Source organism: Triturus cristatus, chromosome 4_1 (assembly GCF_964204655.1).
Source record: "Triturus cristatus chromosome 4_1, aTriCri1.1, whole genome shotgun sequence".
Classification (NCBI taxonomy): domain Eukaryota; kingdom Metazoa; phylum Chordata; class Amphibia; order Caudata; family Salamandridae; genus Triturus; species Triturus cristatus.
In genome coordinates this window covers 677747708-677762707 of record NC_140585.1, presented here as the reverse complement: position 1 = coordinate 677762707, position 15000 = coordinate 677747708, and the positions used below count along the sequence as shown (strand labels likewise).

The 15000-nt window shown below is 42.6% G+C and overlaps 1 protein-coding gene across 3 annotated transcripts in view; it reads right to left on the bottom strand.

Annotated features, from left to right (window-relative positions):
* Window positions 1–15000, bottom strand: part of ASZ1 (ankyrin repeat, SAM and basic leucine zipper domain containing 1) — a 1654265-nt gene that overhangs the window by 1272399 nt on the left and 366866 nt on the right. The window lies entirely within an intron of this gene.

Sequence of the window (15000 nt, the reverse complement as noted above, 5' to 3'; positions counted from 1 at the left end):
CACGGAGCGCGCTTAGATATATATATATTGATTGAAAGGCTATTTTCTCATAATCTACTGAACAGATTTACACCAAACCTACAAAAGGCACTTCCTTGACCTGGGGACTACCTCTCTGCCAAATTTCTAGTAATTCTGTTCAGCCGTTCGGGCTGTAGCCCTGTCTAAAGGTCCTATGGAAAAATACATGGGGAAAACGCGTTTTGGGACCCTCCTTTTTTCTCAGCCCCCGCTTGACGAATCCCCCCGAGACTTTCAGGGTAGGAGCGGAGCGTAGCGCCCCACCTATTTTGAAAAATTCACGAGGATTCTCTCGACCGGCGCCAAAGTTATTCAAAATAGAATGTTGAGGTTTTCCTATGGAAACGTGGTCCTAACTATAACTACCTACTGGCGACCGCCAGTAGGGAATATACACATATATATATATATATATATACACATATATATATACACATATTATCTACTGGCGGTCGCCAGTAGATAGTTATAGTTAGGACCGTGTTTCCATAGGAAATCCGCAACATTCTATTTTGAATAACTTTGGCGCCGATTGACGAATCCTCACGAAATTCTCAAAATAGGTGGGGCGCTCCGCTCCGCTCCTTCCCTGAAAGTCTCGGGGGGATTAGTCAAGCGGGGGCTGAGAAAAAGGGGGGGTCCCAAAACGCATTTTCTCCATGCATTTTTCCATAGGACCTTTAGTCCGAGCTACAGCCCGAACGGCTGAACAGAATTACTTGAAATTTGGCAGAGAGGTAGCCCTCAGGTCAGGGATGTGCCTTTTGAAGGTCTCGTGTAAATCTGTTCAGTATTTCCTGAGAAAATAGCATTTAAATCAATATTTATATCTATAGGCGCGCTCCGAGCGCGTACCGTAAGCTTACCGTACGCGCACGCCGCCGTGCGCGAGCGCGATTCTGATTGGTTGTTAGATCTTAGTAAACATTCAAATCGGTCGAAACCAGGAAGTGTCGGCCGCCATTTTGTCTCCCGCAGTCTGAGGGGGGTGAAAAACAAAGGTGGATAACGTTTAAAGGGGGCAGGCTGGACAGTTCCTGACCCCCTAGCCTTGGTCAGGGGGTCACAGAAGGACCCCCAAGGGCAAAAATGTATTTTACATTTTTTATGAAAAATCGCGGAGAGCGCGTAGCGTACGCGCACGGTAGAAACTGAAAAATTCCGCGAACTACGTAACGTGGGCGTTCGGTGCGCGAAGTGCACCGAACACCCACAGCGCACGCACAGTGCACGAAGCGCACGGTACGCGCACGGTGAAAAACCTTAAAAATAAATAAATACATAACTTAGCATTTAAAAAACCGTACAAATTCACTGAAAAAACCATAGGTTTCACACACGTTATAGTTAGGAATTAGCATTTAAAAAACCTTGCAAATTCACTTAAAAAAACATAGGTTTCACACATGTTATAGTTAGCTGGGCATTTCACTCGTGAAAAACCAATGAAATTCCCCCGTTAGTGCAGGCAACTATAACTCACGCGACCGCAATCCTCTGCTGATGACGTCAGATATTACATCACTGATGACGTATGTGTTTTTCTGAAAAAAAAATATTTGTAATATATGTATAGCTAAAAATTAATGGAAGAAGACATGGGTAAATAAGTGTCTAAATACAGTGATGTAATATCTGACGTCATCAGCAGAGGATTGCGGTCGCGTGAGTTATAGTTGCCTGCACTAACTATAACGGGGGAATTTCATTGGTTTTTCACGAGTGAAATGCCCAGCTAACTATAACGTGTGTGAAACCTATGGTTTTTTCAGTGAATATATATATACACACATATATTACCTACTGGCGGTCGCCAGTAGGTAGTTATAGTTAGGACCACGTTTCCATAGGAAAACCTCAACATTCTATTTTGAATAACTTTGGCGCCGGTCGACGAATCCTCGCGAATTTCTCAAAATAGGTGGGGCGCTACGCTCCGCTCCTACCCTGAAAGTCTCGGGGGGATTCGTCAAGCGGGGGCTGAGATAAAAGGGGGGTCCCAAAACGTGTTTTTCCCATGCATTTTTCCATAGGACCTTTAGAACGAGCTACAGCCTGAACGGCTGAACAGAATTACTAGAAATTTGGCAGAGAGGTAGTCCCTAGGTCAAGGAAGTGCCTTTTGTAGGTTTGGTGTAAATCTGTTCAGTAGATTCTGAGAAAATAGCCTTTAAATCAATATATATATCTGAGCCCGCTTACGGTACGCTTACCGTACGCTTACCGTACGCTTACCGTAAGCTTACGGTGGCGTGCGCGAGCGCGATTCTGATTGGCTCTTAGATCTTAGTAAACATTCGAATCGGCCGAAACCAGGAAGCGGCGTCCGCCATTTTGTCTCTCGCACTGAGTGTTGTTTATCAAACATGATGGCCAAAAACATGTTACGGGGCTGTTTTGACAACTCCCTCCCACATAGTCATGTTGAGGGAGTCCCCAAACATCCCCCAAGAGCAAAAACGGTTTTATTTTTTTTTCGGCAATTTCGCGGGGTACGCTTACCGTACGCTTACCGTAAGCTTACCGTACGCTTACGGTAAAAAAATAAAAATAAAAAAAACACTATCCACACTTACCCCACCCCCTGTGCTTTTGGTGGCCGCAGGCCACCAAATGTGCAGGGCTTATTAATAGAGAAAAAAAACGTAATTTTGGCAACATGAAATTATAAAATCGAAATAAAAAAAACACTATCCACATTGACCTCACCCCCTGTGCTTTTGGTGGCCGAAGGCCACCAAATGTACAGGGCTTATTAAAGTTGATAAAAACCGTGCACGGAACGAACTGCGTTAAGTGGGCGCGCACGCCACAAATGGCGTAAAGTAACTTAGCATTTAAAAAAACGTACAAATTCACTGAAAAAACCATAGGTTTCACACACGTTATAGTTAGGAAATAGCATTTAAAAAACCTTGCTAATTCACTGAAAAAACCATAGGTTTCACACATGTTATAGTTAGCTGGACATTTTACTGATAAAAAACCAATGAAATTCCCCCGTTATAGTTACTGTAGGCAACTATAACTCACGCGACCGTAATCCTCTGCTGATGACATATGTGTCTTTATGAAAAAAAAATATTTGTAATATATGTATAGCTAAAATTTAATGGAAGAAGATATGGGCAAATAAGTGTCTAAATACAGTATTAGCATCAGCAGAGGATTGCGGTCGCGTGAGTTATAGTTGCCTACAGTAACTATAACGGGGGAATTTCATTGGTTTTTTATCAGTAAAATGTCCAGCTAACTATAACATGTGTGAAACCTATGGTTTTTTCAGTGAATATAGATATACACACATATATATATATATATACACACACATATACATATACATATACACATATATATATATACATATAAACATATATATATATATACATATACACATATTATCTAATGGCGGTCGCCAGTAGATACTTATAGTTAGGACCGTGTTTCCATAGGAAATCCGCAACATTCTATTTGGAATAACTTCGGCGCCAGTTGACGAATTCTCGCAAAATTTTAAAAATAGGTGGGGCGCTCCGCTCCGCTCCTACCCTGATAGTCTCGGGGGGGGGGGGGATTCGTCAAGCGGGGGCCGAGAAAAAAGTGGGGTCCCAAAACGAGTTTTCCCCATGCAATTTTCCATAGGGACCTTTAGTCCAAGGTACAGCCCGAACGGCTCAACAGAATTACTTGAAATTTGGCAGCGAGGTAGTCCTCAGCTCAGGGATGTGCCTTTTGCATATATGGAGTCAATCTGTTCAGTAGTTCCTGAGAAAATCAAAAGTAAACCCATATATATATGTGGGCGGAGCCTAACCACACATCTCATCCTGAGATCTGATTGGCTGTCAGCACTTCATCCAAGAAGTGTTGGCAGCCATCTTGGGACCAATATACATGATAGTGTAATGATGTAACATGGCTCCATGCCAGAACACTAGGCATGGAACCAGCTTGTTCTGAGGTTCTGTCATGTGAGGGTTCTATGATGACAGTTGATATGCTGGCTGTTGGTTGAGGCTGTAATAAATACCTCTTACCACATATCTTCATCTGGTGTGGATTTACTTTATTACACTGGCGACGTTTGGGCGGAGAAAAGAACCCAGAGGAAGGGACAGCCTCAACAGCAACAAAGAAGGAAGAGCTTGGATTATTTCAGAGAAAAAAAAAGGTGATAACTTACAGAGACGTGCTGGATGAGGATCCAGCGTTTTGAAGCATGTTCAAGCAGTGAAAAGTGGGAAATTGCGGTTGTAAGAGCCTTGTGGAAAGCTGTTTGAGCAGGTACTGAGGATCAAAGTGGTCTCTGTATGCTTCACGACGTCTGAAGGTCAGTGAGCAATTGAAAAAGGACTGAAGGCTGTGGGAAAGGTTGGCGGCCATCTTGAGTGTGGTGAAAGGAGAAGAACAAGCCAGACTAAAGAAAATAGACCGGATGTTTGGTTGCGGCCATTTTGAGTGAGGAAAACGATCCGAGATTGCTCAAAGAGGAAGCAAGCCCAACTGCCTGAAGAAAATGGACCAAATGTTTCGTGGCGGCCATCTTAGATGAGGAAGAGTTTGGTTGCGGCCATTTTGAGTGAGGAAAACGATCCGAGATTGCTCAAAGAGAAAGCAAGCCCAACTGCCTGAAGAAAATGGACCAAATGTTTTGTGGCGGCCATCTTAGATGAGGAAGAAGGAATTTTTTCTTATATATATATATTTTTTTTAAATTCTTTTTTGCAGCACAAGTGTTGGAGGACATCGAAGAAGATCATCGACGGTCTATTGGAAGTTGAGAATTGGACGGAGACTAGATAAGGATCACTATATTGGTTGGTGGTCAGGGGAATAAACGTTTCTTTTGACTTTAAGCACTTTTAGCAACTAGTTGGGTTGTGGGGAAGTAGTGATTTACACCTCTTGTGAGTATGCAGAATGTTACAGCGCCGCCGTTTTTCTTGTCAGATCCAGGAGAACCGGTTATTAAGTGGAAGAAATGGAAAAAGATTTTTGAAAATTATGCCAGGGTGTGTGGAACGAATTTGAGTGGTGAAAGGAAGCAGGCACTTTTGTTACATTGTTTAGGGGGCGAAGGACAAGAGGTGTTGGAAAATCTACCTCCTTTGTCGCAAAATGATCAGAGGGGGTTGAATGAATATGAAATATGTGCAAGACAACTAGATTTACATTACTTGCCAAAGATTAGTACTATTATGGAAAGGTACCATTTTGGTTTGCGGGAGCAAAGAAAAGAGGAGAGTGTGGAAGAATATATTACGGCTTTGCGGAAGTTGGCTTCAAGTTGTAAATTTGGGGCGTTGGTAGAGGAAAGGATTAGAGATCAGTTTGTGCTGAGGTGTTGCAGTGATAAAGTGAGGGAAGAACTCTGGCTAAAGGACGAGCCACCGTTGGATGAGGTTATTAGTATTGCAAAAAGGGTAGAGCATATGTTAAAGTGTGTTGGAGAACTAAGTAAAGAACATAAAGAAGACAAGATCAGTGTAAAAGCACAAGAAGTGGAGTGTCGAGCCATACAAAAAGATGAGGGAAAAAAATTATGAGGGTGTCTGCGAGAAAGGTGTTGTAATAGAAAAAAACGCAGGAAAGACACAAGGGAATAGGAGGTTTGCAACAACTTTTCAGGGAAATTGCTACAGATGTGGAAGGTTTGGACACATGGCTAATGCAAGTGAGTGTCCTGCTAATAGGGTTACTTGCAATATATGTGGAAAAAGAGGACATTTTGGGAAAAATTGTAGGATGAGGAATAGGAGAGATTCAATATCAGAAATAAAGGAAGTCAGTTTTCAAGTTAGTGAGAGTGAGGTGGAACATCCCTCTGAGTGGGTTTTGGTGGGGGATGTTAGAGTCAAAATGAAATTTGATTCATGCTCTCACATCACGTTTCTCTCAAAGGATCTTTTTATGAAGAATTTTCAAGGAAGGAAGAAACTGTCCAAACCTAATATTAAACCTACGGGTTATGGTGGGTTGCCAATTAAGTTATTAGGTTATTTTGATGACTGCATTGAGTACAATGGCAGGTTCACTGATGCTAGGATTTATGTTGCTGAGAGGGGTGATAATTTGTTGAGCTGGAGTCATCAAGCTCGTTTGGGTGTCATTCTCAATCCTAATGCACATCCATCTGTTCAGGTACAATCTATTGAGGGTGACGAAAACAAGTTTGTGAGAGCGTTTGGTGAATTGTTCAGTGACACCTTGGGGTGTTTAAAGGGGTACAATCACCATATTAAGTTGAAACAGGGTGCAGTACCAGTTGTGGCAAAAGTTAGACGCATTCCCATTTGTATCCATTGTATCCAAGATGCTGTACAAAAAGAGATAGATAAATTGTTGTCCACTGGTGTTATACAGCCTGTAGAGGCAACGGAGTGGTTAGCTCCCATTGTTGTGGCACGTAAACCAAATAATGAAATCCGTTTATGTGTGGATCTTCGTGCCTTAAATAAAGAAGTAGTGGTTGACAAGTTCCCACTTCCCAATATTGAGGAATTAGTATCATCGTTGGATGGTGCTGGTTATTTTACCACTCTGGATATGGCATCAGCATACCATCAGGTTCCGTTGAGTAAAGAGTGTCAAGAATTAACAGCTTTCATTACGCCAATGGGGGCCTTCAAGTTTTTGCGTATGCCGTTTGGGCTTGTTTCTGCGGCCTCTGTATTCCAGAGGATTATGGAAGATCTTTTTAAAGGAATTTCAGGCGTAAAGTGCTACCAGGATGATGTATTAATATGTGGGAGAGACGTGAGAGTACATGCTGTGCTTAAAAGGATGCTTGATGCTGGGTTATCTCTTAGGCAAAGCAAATGTAAATTTGGAGTCACTGAACTGGACTATTTGGGTCATCATATTTCACGGCAGGGGGTAAGTCCAAAAAAGGATTTGGTGGACACTATTGAAATGTTAAAAGAACCGTGTACAAAAGATGAGGTTTCTTCATTCTTAGGTATGGCAGAATTTTATAACAAATTTATACGAAATTTTGCAGATAAGACAGTAAATCTAAGGAAGTTGATGTGTAAGAATGCAGAGTTTGTTTGGACGGAAGAGTGTGGTGCTGAGTTTAAACAAGTAAAAAACGATCTCAGGAATGCACCAAACTTACAAGCTTTTGTACCTGGGAATCCCACTTTCATTGTTACTGATGCGAGTATATAAAGGGGCTGGGTGCTCTTCTCTTTCAGATCAGGAAGGGCCAAGAGGTGCTAATAGCTTGTGCTTCAAGATGTTTGAAAGGTGCGGAGATAGGTTATTCTGTTATAGAGAAGGAAGCGTTGGCAATTTTCTGGGCCATAAACAAGTTCAGAAAGTTCGTGTGGGGATCTTCTTTCGTTGTCAGGTCTGATCATAAACCCCTGAAAGAAATTTTTGAGAAGAAGGGTTTGGACTCAATTTCCTCGAGGATCAGGAGATGGGTCATTTCCTTACAGGAGTATAACTTCATGTTTGAATACATTCCAGGAAAGGCAAATGTAACGGCAGACTGTCTGTCGAGATTGGTGGAGGTGGTAGAGAATGAAATCTCAGGATGAAAATGATCAGTGTGATGCTGAGTGTGGCATAAGAGTTTGTGACGTTACGCTGGGGGCTGTAAAGGAAGATGAATGGAGGGATGAGTTGCAAAAGGATAGTGAATTGTGTTCTGTGATGTCTCTTTTGAAACAGCATAAGTCTCGAAGTCTGGTTAAACCTTGGTCCTTAGTTGCGAATGAGTTAGCTGTTGTTGATGGGGTTCTAATGAGGGGCACAAGAATGATTCCCCCATTGAGTTTGAGAGAAGTCATCGTGAACATGGCTCATGAAGGGCATATGGGCATTTCTAAAACCAAAGAGCGCATCCAACAGGATTTCTGGTGGCCTGGATTAGATTTGATGGTGGAACGTACTGTTAGGGAGTGTACGCCTTGTCAAGCTAGTGATAAGGTGCTCAAACCAAGATATTCACCTATGGTTTGTAGAAGTTTACCAAAAAGTCCATGGGATGAATTAGCTATCGATATTGTGGGACCATTGCATGGAGAACATCAGACTCCTTACCTGTTGGTGTTGCTGGATTTGTATTCACGATGGGTGGAGGTGAGTTTGGTGAGAGAGATCACTTCTCTTTCTGTGATCAGTTTTTTAGAATCTGTGTTCAAACGAGAGAGTTTTCCTAACTCTATTCTTTCTGACAATGGTCCGCAGTTCTGTTCTGCTCAGATGGAGGAGTATTTTGTAAAATGTGGAATTGAACATAAAAAAATTGCATTATATCATCCAGAGGCAAATGGTGCTTTGGAGAGATTTAACAGGACTTTAAAGGAGAGTATACAATTAGCAAAGGTAAACTGTTTAGATTGGAGAAAAGAACTGCAGTGTCGTATAACAGCCTACAGGTACACTCCTCATGCATCAACGGGGAAGACTCCTTTTGAACTGCTCAGGGGAAGGTCTCCAAATACTTGTTTGTGTCCTGGCTGGATGGTTGCTGGGAAGGGTTTGAAAAACAATGGTATTGGGGAATGGAGAGACAAAGAAGTGTCTCTGCAAAACAAAAGGAAGATTTATGTTGATAGAAGGAATAATGCGAAAGTTACAAATTTTGAGGTTGGAGATAAAGTAAAGGTCAGAGCTCCTGTTGGGTGTCAAAATTGGTCAAAATATACCTCTCCAAAAACTATCATTAAGCTGTTTAAAAATGCTGTCAAGACGGATGATGGTCGCATCTGGAATCATAGTCGTGTAGCACATTTTCGGGGGTGTGGTGTGGCCGACAGGAGGGATGATACTTCTTATCGTTTTCCCTCAGACATTGATGTAAGGTCTGATAGTACTTGTAGGGGTGTCAGAACACGCAGGTTTCCTTTGCATTTACGTGATTTTGTGTAGTTCTTTTTCTTGTTGTTCAAATGTGTTTATTGTTCTCATGTTACTTTTGTTCTAATGTAAAGAGGAAGAAGTGTAATGATGTAACATGGCTCCATGCCAGAACACTAGGCATGGAACCAGCTTGTTCTGAGGTTCTGTCATGTGAGGGTTCTATGATGACAGTTGATATGCTGGCTGTTGGTTGAGGCTGTAATAAATACCTCTTACCACATATCTTCATCTGGTGTGGATTTACTTTATTACAGATAGCACCTCATTAAAAAGCATTGCAGTTAATAGAAGGTTTTAAGACTTTAGTTACATTATAAATCATTTGTTGATGGTACCATACTCATTTTAGGAATTGTGGTATGTTCTAAGGTGATTTCACCATGTGAAAAAGCCTTCTGCTGGGATATCATGACTGAGAGAAAAATATTTTCTCATGCTTTTCCCACAGAGGTTTGGAAGGTGATCTATAAGCTAAACTGAGAGCTTATTTTCTGTAAATTCACATTATCTTTCTCAGTCATGTGAGAATGAAGTCTGACATTCTCAGTAAAACATGTACATCCAACAAGGGCAGAGACTGTCAGTTGATTCCTTTGTGTTCTACTGCAGCTTTCCAGAGTGTTCCAAAGAACAACTAGAGCGCTAACAGTCCTACTTATGATAAACGTATGGCACACCTGAAGCCATCTTGCTTGGATTAAAGTGGTAACTCTTAAAACATTTGATTTAAAAAGGAACAAAATGAGGGGGTTCATTTTTCCATAAAAAGTATGATTAGTGCTGCAGAAAGAAAAATTAGGGCACATTTTGAGTGACTTCTCAAATCCTCTTCTATTTCATTAAAAAATTCTGACATGCAGACTGAAACATGCACTTTCAATACCAGCAGCAGTTTTCCATGGTGAGCAGTAGCTTTACTACAGTGATCTAATGAGCAAAAAGAGTGCTAACATTCTGAATTTATGGCAAATGTGTGACACATCTGAATGCCTTCTTGATGGAATCAAAGTAAAAAACTGAAAGCATTTCCTACTGAGGAGACTGCAGTACATGAGGAAATTAGGAAACTTCATAACAAATAAATCTCCCAAGATGGCCACCGGAGACAAAAGAGCCCAAATGTAGCCCAAAATCACCCAGATGTAGCCCAAATATAGCCCAATGACAGAAGTGTGCAAAACACTTATTATTTTGTGTTTTTGCAGTGTTATATAGTGCAGACTTGTCGGGGATTGGAGTGCTTTACATGAGCATTGGTTACATCACACAAGAACAAATTCATTTTGGTTGTAGACAAGGGGAGATTAAGTGATTTGACCAGAATCACAGAATGTCGAGCTGAAGCAGAAACTCCAACCTGGTTCCCCAGTTGCAAAGTCTGCAGTTCTGGAAGTAACACCACATCCTCTCCCCTAAGTGCAACATTTAATCAAGTGGTCAACTGGATAAAAAAACATAAAGATAACAAATAATTTAAAAGTGCTTTGTCGCTATTTGAAAACTCAGAAAATATGTCCTTATTTTAGTCTTTTTGAGCACTAACCACAATTTTGATGCCAATAAGACTTTCTCATATATGTAATTTCTAAAGGAAATGCTCTAGGTATTACGTCAGGCGATCCACACTTTTGTAACAAATATAGAATGTTAGCAATCTAGTTGTTCATTAGGATACTGTTGAGAGGCAGAGGCCAGGGGCACGGACTCTGAAAATTGAAGGCAGGTAGGAGGGTGCAAAGGCAACAATTTAACCACACTGAGCAGGCAGGAAGGGCCGTGGCAGCACAACAGACTATGGAGGGCAGTGGAAAGGGGGGCAGGGGCAACAAACCAACAATACAGGACTTGCAAGAGAGGCTGTGGCAATGTAATAGACCATTGTGGGCAGAAGGAAGAGGCAATGGTAGTACAACCATACATGCCAACAGACCCGATTCAGCCAGGAAACGTCCAATGTTTTTAAGCTGAAATGGGCTTTATTTGATCTGTCTCCTGTCTACAATCTCCTCTTTTTCAATGTAACTCAAAGGGGAAAATCAATACCCCAGTTTTTTTTCAAAATGTCCTTCTTACCAAGTTCAAAATGTTCGCAAGTATGGTACATTGGATCATGGAAGGAAATGGGATAGGGACATGGACTTGGATAACAGAGGACAGGAGGGACATGGAGAGGTGCACCAAACTGACCCTGCAGGGCAGGCATCAGGGTTTGCAGCAGCACAATACACCACACAGGGCATGCGGAACGGGAGTGCAGCACAACAATCCATAGAAAGCAAGAGGGAGGGGACATGACCATGCACATGGACAACAGAGAACAGAGGGGCAAGAGGCAATGGTAGCTAGCTGACCATAATGGACAGACAGGAGAGAAAGCTGCAGCATAACAGACCATAAAGGGCAGGAGGGACAGATCAGGGGCATTACAATGGAACAGACAAGCCGGGAGGGAGTAGGGGTCTGCACATGTAAAGGGCTGGGGGCAAAGGGGCAGGGCAGGAGCAGCAAGATAGCCATGGAGGTCAGGCAGGATGGGCACTAGAAGCAAGACACACCATGAAGAGCAACAGTGAGACTGTGATGGAATACACACAGACCATGGAGGGAAGGTGGGAGGGGTTCAGGGGCAGCTAACTGACCACACAGGGAAGGTGGGAGGGGCCATGGCAGCACAGAAGACCATGCATGGCAAGTGGGAGGGTTAGTGGCAGCACAATGGCTATGATGGGCAAGAATGAGGGTGCAGGGGCATGCACAAAGGACCATGGAGGATAGAAGGGAGGGTCAGGACCTGTGCACAGACAAGAAAGTTCAGGGGAAGGGGCCTCACAACAGACCGCACGGAGCAGGCAGGAGGAGCAGTTGCAGCACAACAGACCAGGGACGGCAGAAGGGTGTGGCAGTACAATGGACCATGTAGGACAGGAGGAAGAGGATAGGGGCATGGCATGTGGACAGGCAGGGTTGAGGTGGCAGGGACAGGTTACAGTCATCTGACAATGCTAGGCAGGTGGGAGGGGAGTGGCAGCTCAACAGAACACTCAGAGTAGATAGGAGTGGCAGGTCCATGGAACATGGTGGGCAAAAAGGATGGAGCAGGGGCATGCACAAAGACATCGGAGGGCAGGGGGAAGGAGAATAGGGGCAGCAAGCTAAGCACAGAGTTTAAGCAGGAGGTCAATGATGGGGCATAGAATTGGGCAATGGAGGGCAGGAGGAGTGGACTGGTACATCATACTAAATTGAGGGCAGTGGCAGCACATCAGACCATGCATGGCAGGAGGGAGGAGGCTAGTCCATGGATTCACACAACAGAGGATAGGGAGGAGGGGGATGGGGCAGCAAGCTAACTGTTCAGAGAAGGCGGGTATTAGGAACTTTATTGTTTTTAAAACGTGTGTCTGTGCGAACTACTTAAAATATGAACAAGTATGCAGCATAATCTCACTTTTATTCAGGAAGAAGAGGACGTTTGTGACTGTGACTCCGGGCTCACTTGGCAGAAACACCCCCTGACCCTCCACCCCCATATCGCAACATGTAATGCCCGTGAAAAGGGTAGGTGAACACAGTGTTATATAGAACATAGTCCTGAGAGCACGATTGAAAATGAAAACTAGATATAGTGTATGGTATAAACTATGCACCAAAAAGTGTGATATAAGATGAACCGGGCGTGAAATATAATATGCAATATATTGTGCGCAATGACAGATTCATTGGAGAGCGCGAGATAGCACAGGCACTAGTGCGTGCTATGCGATATGCGCCTTGGAGTGTAATATGCACAGGGCAGTGTTGTGTAACCTAACTAGTCTCTAAAGTTGTAATATAAAATATGTGCTGGGGAGTGTAACGTTGCATATGCACTGTGACAAAGATATGGATCCCAGATTGTAATATGTATGGCATAGCACTGTGCGTTATAACATAGGCATCGAGGAAGGCACGTTAGATGGGGCAATATAACCTGTGCGAAGACAAGTGTGGCATGACATATTCACAGGGTGGTGTTACAGTGCACATGGGCTAGAGAGTGTCATAGCATATGCACTAGCTGGTGGAATACAACACAGAGGTGTGTGGCACTCAGCAGGCAATGGTGGGTGTAACACAGCATTGGGCTCTGCCAGGAGCGCGCTGTGACTCTCAAGTGATGTTCGTCCCCTTTCCAGAGAGTAAAATAAAAAGTATTACACATCCGGCAGTGGATGTGTGTTTTATTAACCGTGAGGGGGGTTTCTTGCATAGTTTTGGTCGAATTTTTGACGAATCCCCTTTGAATGGCTTGGTGTGCATGTGTATTAAATGTGCCCGTCAATAGCTACCCATGTTTGTATAAATAAACGACAAGGGTGTCTACCGGGATTAGGCACGGTAGGGCATCAGACATGTCAGAGCTTCACTAGTGGTGTAAATACATTCCACGTGGATTCATTGTATGCATAGTCGCTTTTTAATGAATATCACGCAAATCGTCATGGTGATAGGTACGTACGGTTTGTCCAGCATGTCCTAGGTGTGTCGATAAATATATATTTTTTAAAAATAATAAAAAACAGTGGCCGGCCCTGGGGATTGGGGTCAAAAAAATATAATTAGGAGACAGGCCCTGGGGGATGGGGTCATCAGGGCCAATAAATTATAATAAGAAGGGGAACCACACAGCCCCCCTTCTTAAAAAATTAAAATAAATAAAAGACTGGCATCGTGCCGGAGGCCACGCCCCCTCCTTGCAGCACTCTGCAAGCGCGCCCCCTGGCGAGTTGTAAGTTGGGGAATCAATTCCTCTTCAATACTGAGGGTCCCTGAGGGCCAACTAGCCCACCAGGCATCTCAAGTATGCGCCAGGGAGCTGCGCTGCAGACAAGTGTTCTGAGGCCAAGCCCCTTTTTACACCTCTCTGCAACGCAGCTCTGTGGCGCTTACTGGAGGTACCTAGTGGTCTAGTTTGACCCTAGGGGCCCTTAGGATTCAAGGGGACTTAATCTCTCAACTTAGAACAGCCACAGGGCGCGTTTACACAGTGGTGAAGGGAGGGGACGGGGCCCGAGTTAACGTGTGCAAAAACGCCCTGTGGCCTGTTTTAAGAGGTAGTTTTAATCCCCCTGCCCTATTATATACTAGGGGCTTACAGAGGAGGTCATGCTAATCACAGGGGGACCCCAACCCATAATGTTCCCTAGTGTATGTAGGTGTTTTCACTGTATTCTAAGTGTCTTTTAACATAGCACTGGTTCTAGGACTGTTTAGTCAGACTCAGTTAACACCAGTATCCTTCTGAAAAAGTTGAGGGTACAGGATGATTTTGCAACAAGGCTTCTTTCTGCTCTTCTTTTTGTTCTTTCTGCACGTTATCCTTCCTCCTGCACTTTTCTTCATCTTTGAGGACTTCTGTTGCTTCTTTCTGCATTTCTTTTTTTTCTTTCTGTGCATTTTTTCTTCTTTCTTCACATGTCCTATCTCTGTAGGCATAGTTAGAAATTAGCATTTTAAAAACCTCAGAAATTCACTGAAAAAACCATAGGTTTGAGATGTCATCAGTGATGTCACTGACCATGTCATGAGTGATGTAATATGTGACGTCATCAGCAGTGCTTTGCGGGCGCGCGAGTTATAGGTAGCTGAACTAACTATAACGGGGGAATTTCAATGGTTTTGTACAAGTGAAAAGTCCAGCTAACTACAACACCCCTGAAACCTATGGTTTTTTCAGTGAATATATATATACATATATATATACACACACACATATATATACATATATATATACACACACACATATATATACATATATATATACACACACACATATATACATATATATATATACACACACACATATACACATATACATATATATATATACACACACACATATATACATATATATATATACACACACACACATATATACATATATATATATACACACACACATATATACATATATATACACACACACATATATACATATATATACACACACACATATATACATATATATATATACACACACACATATATATATACACACACACATATATACATATATACACACACACATATATACATATATATACACACACACATATATACACACACATA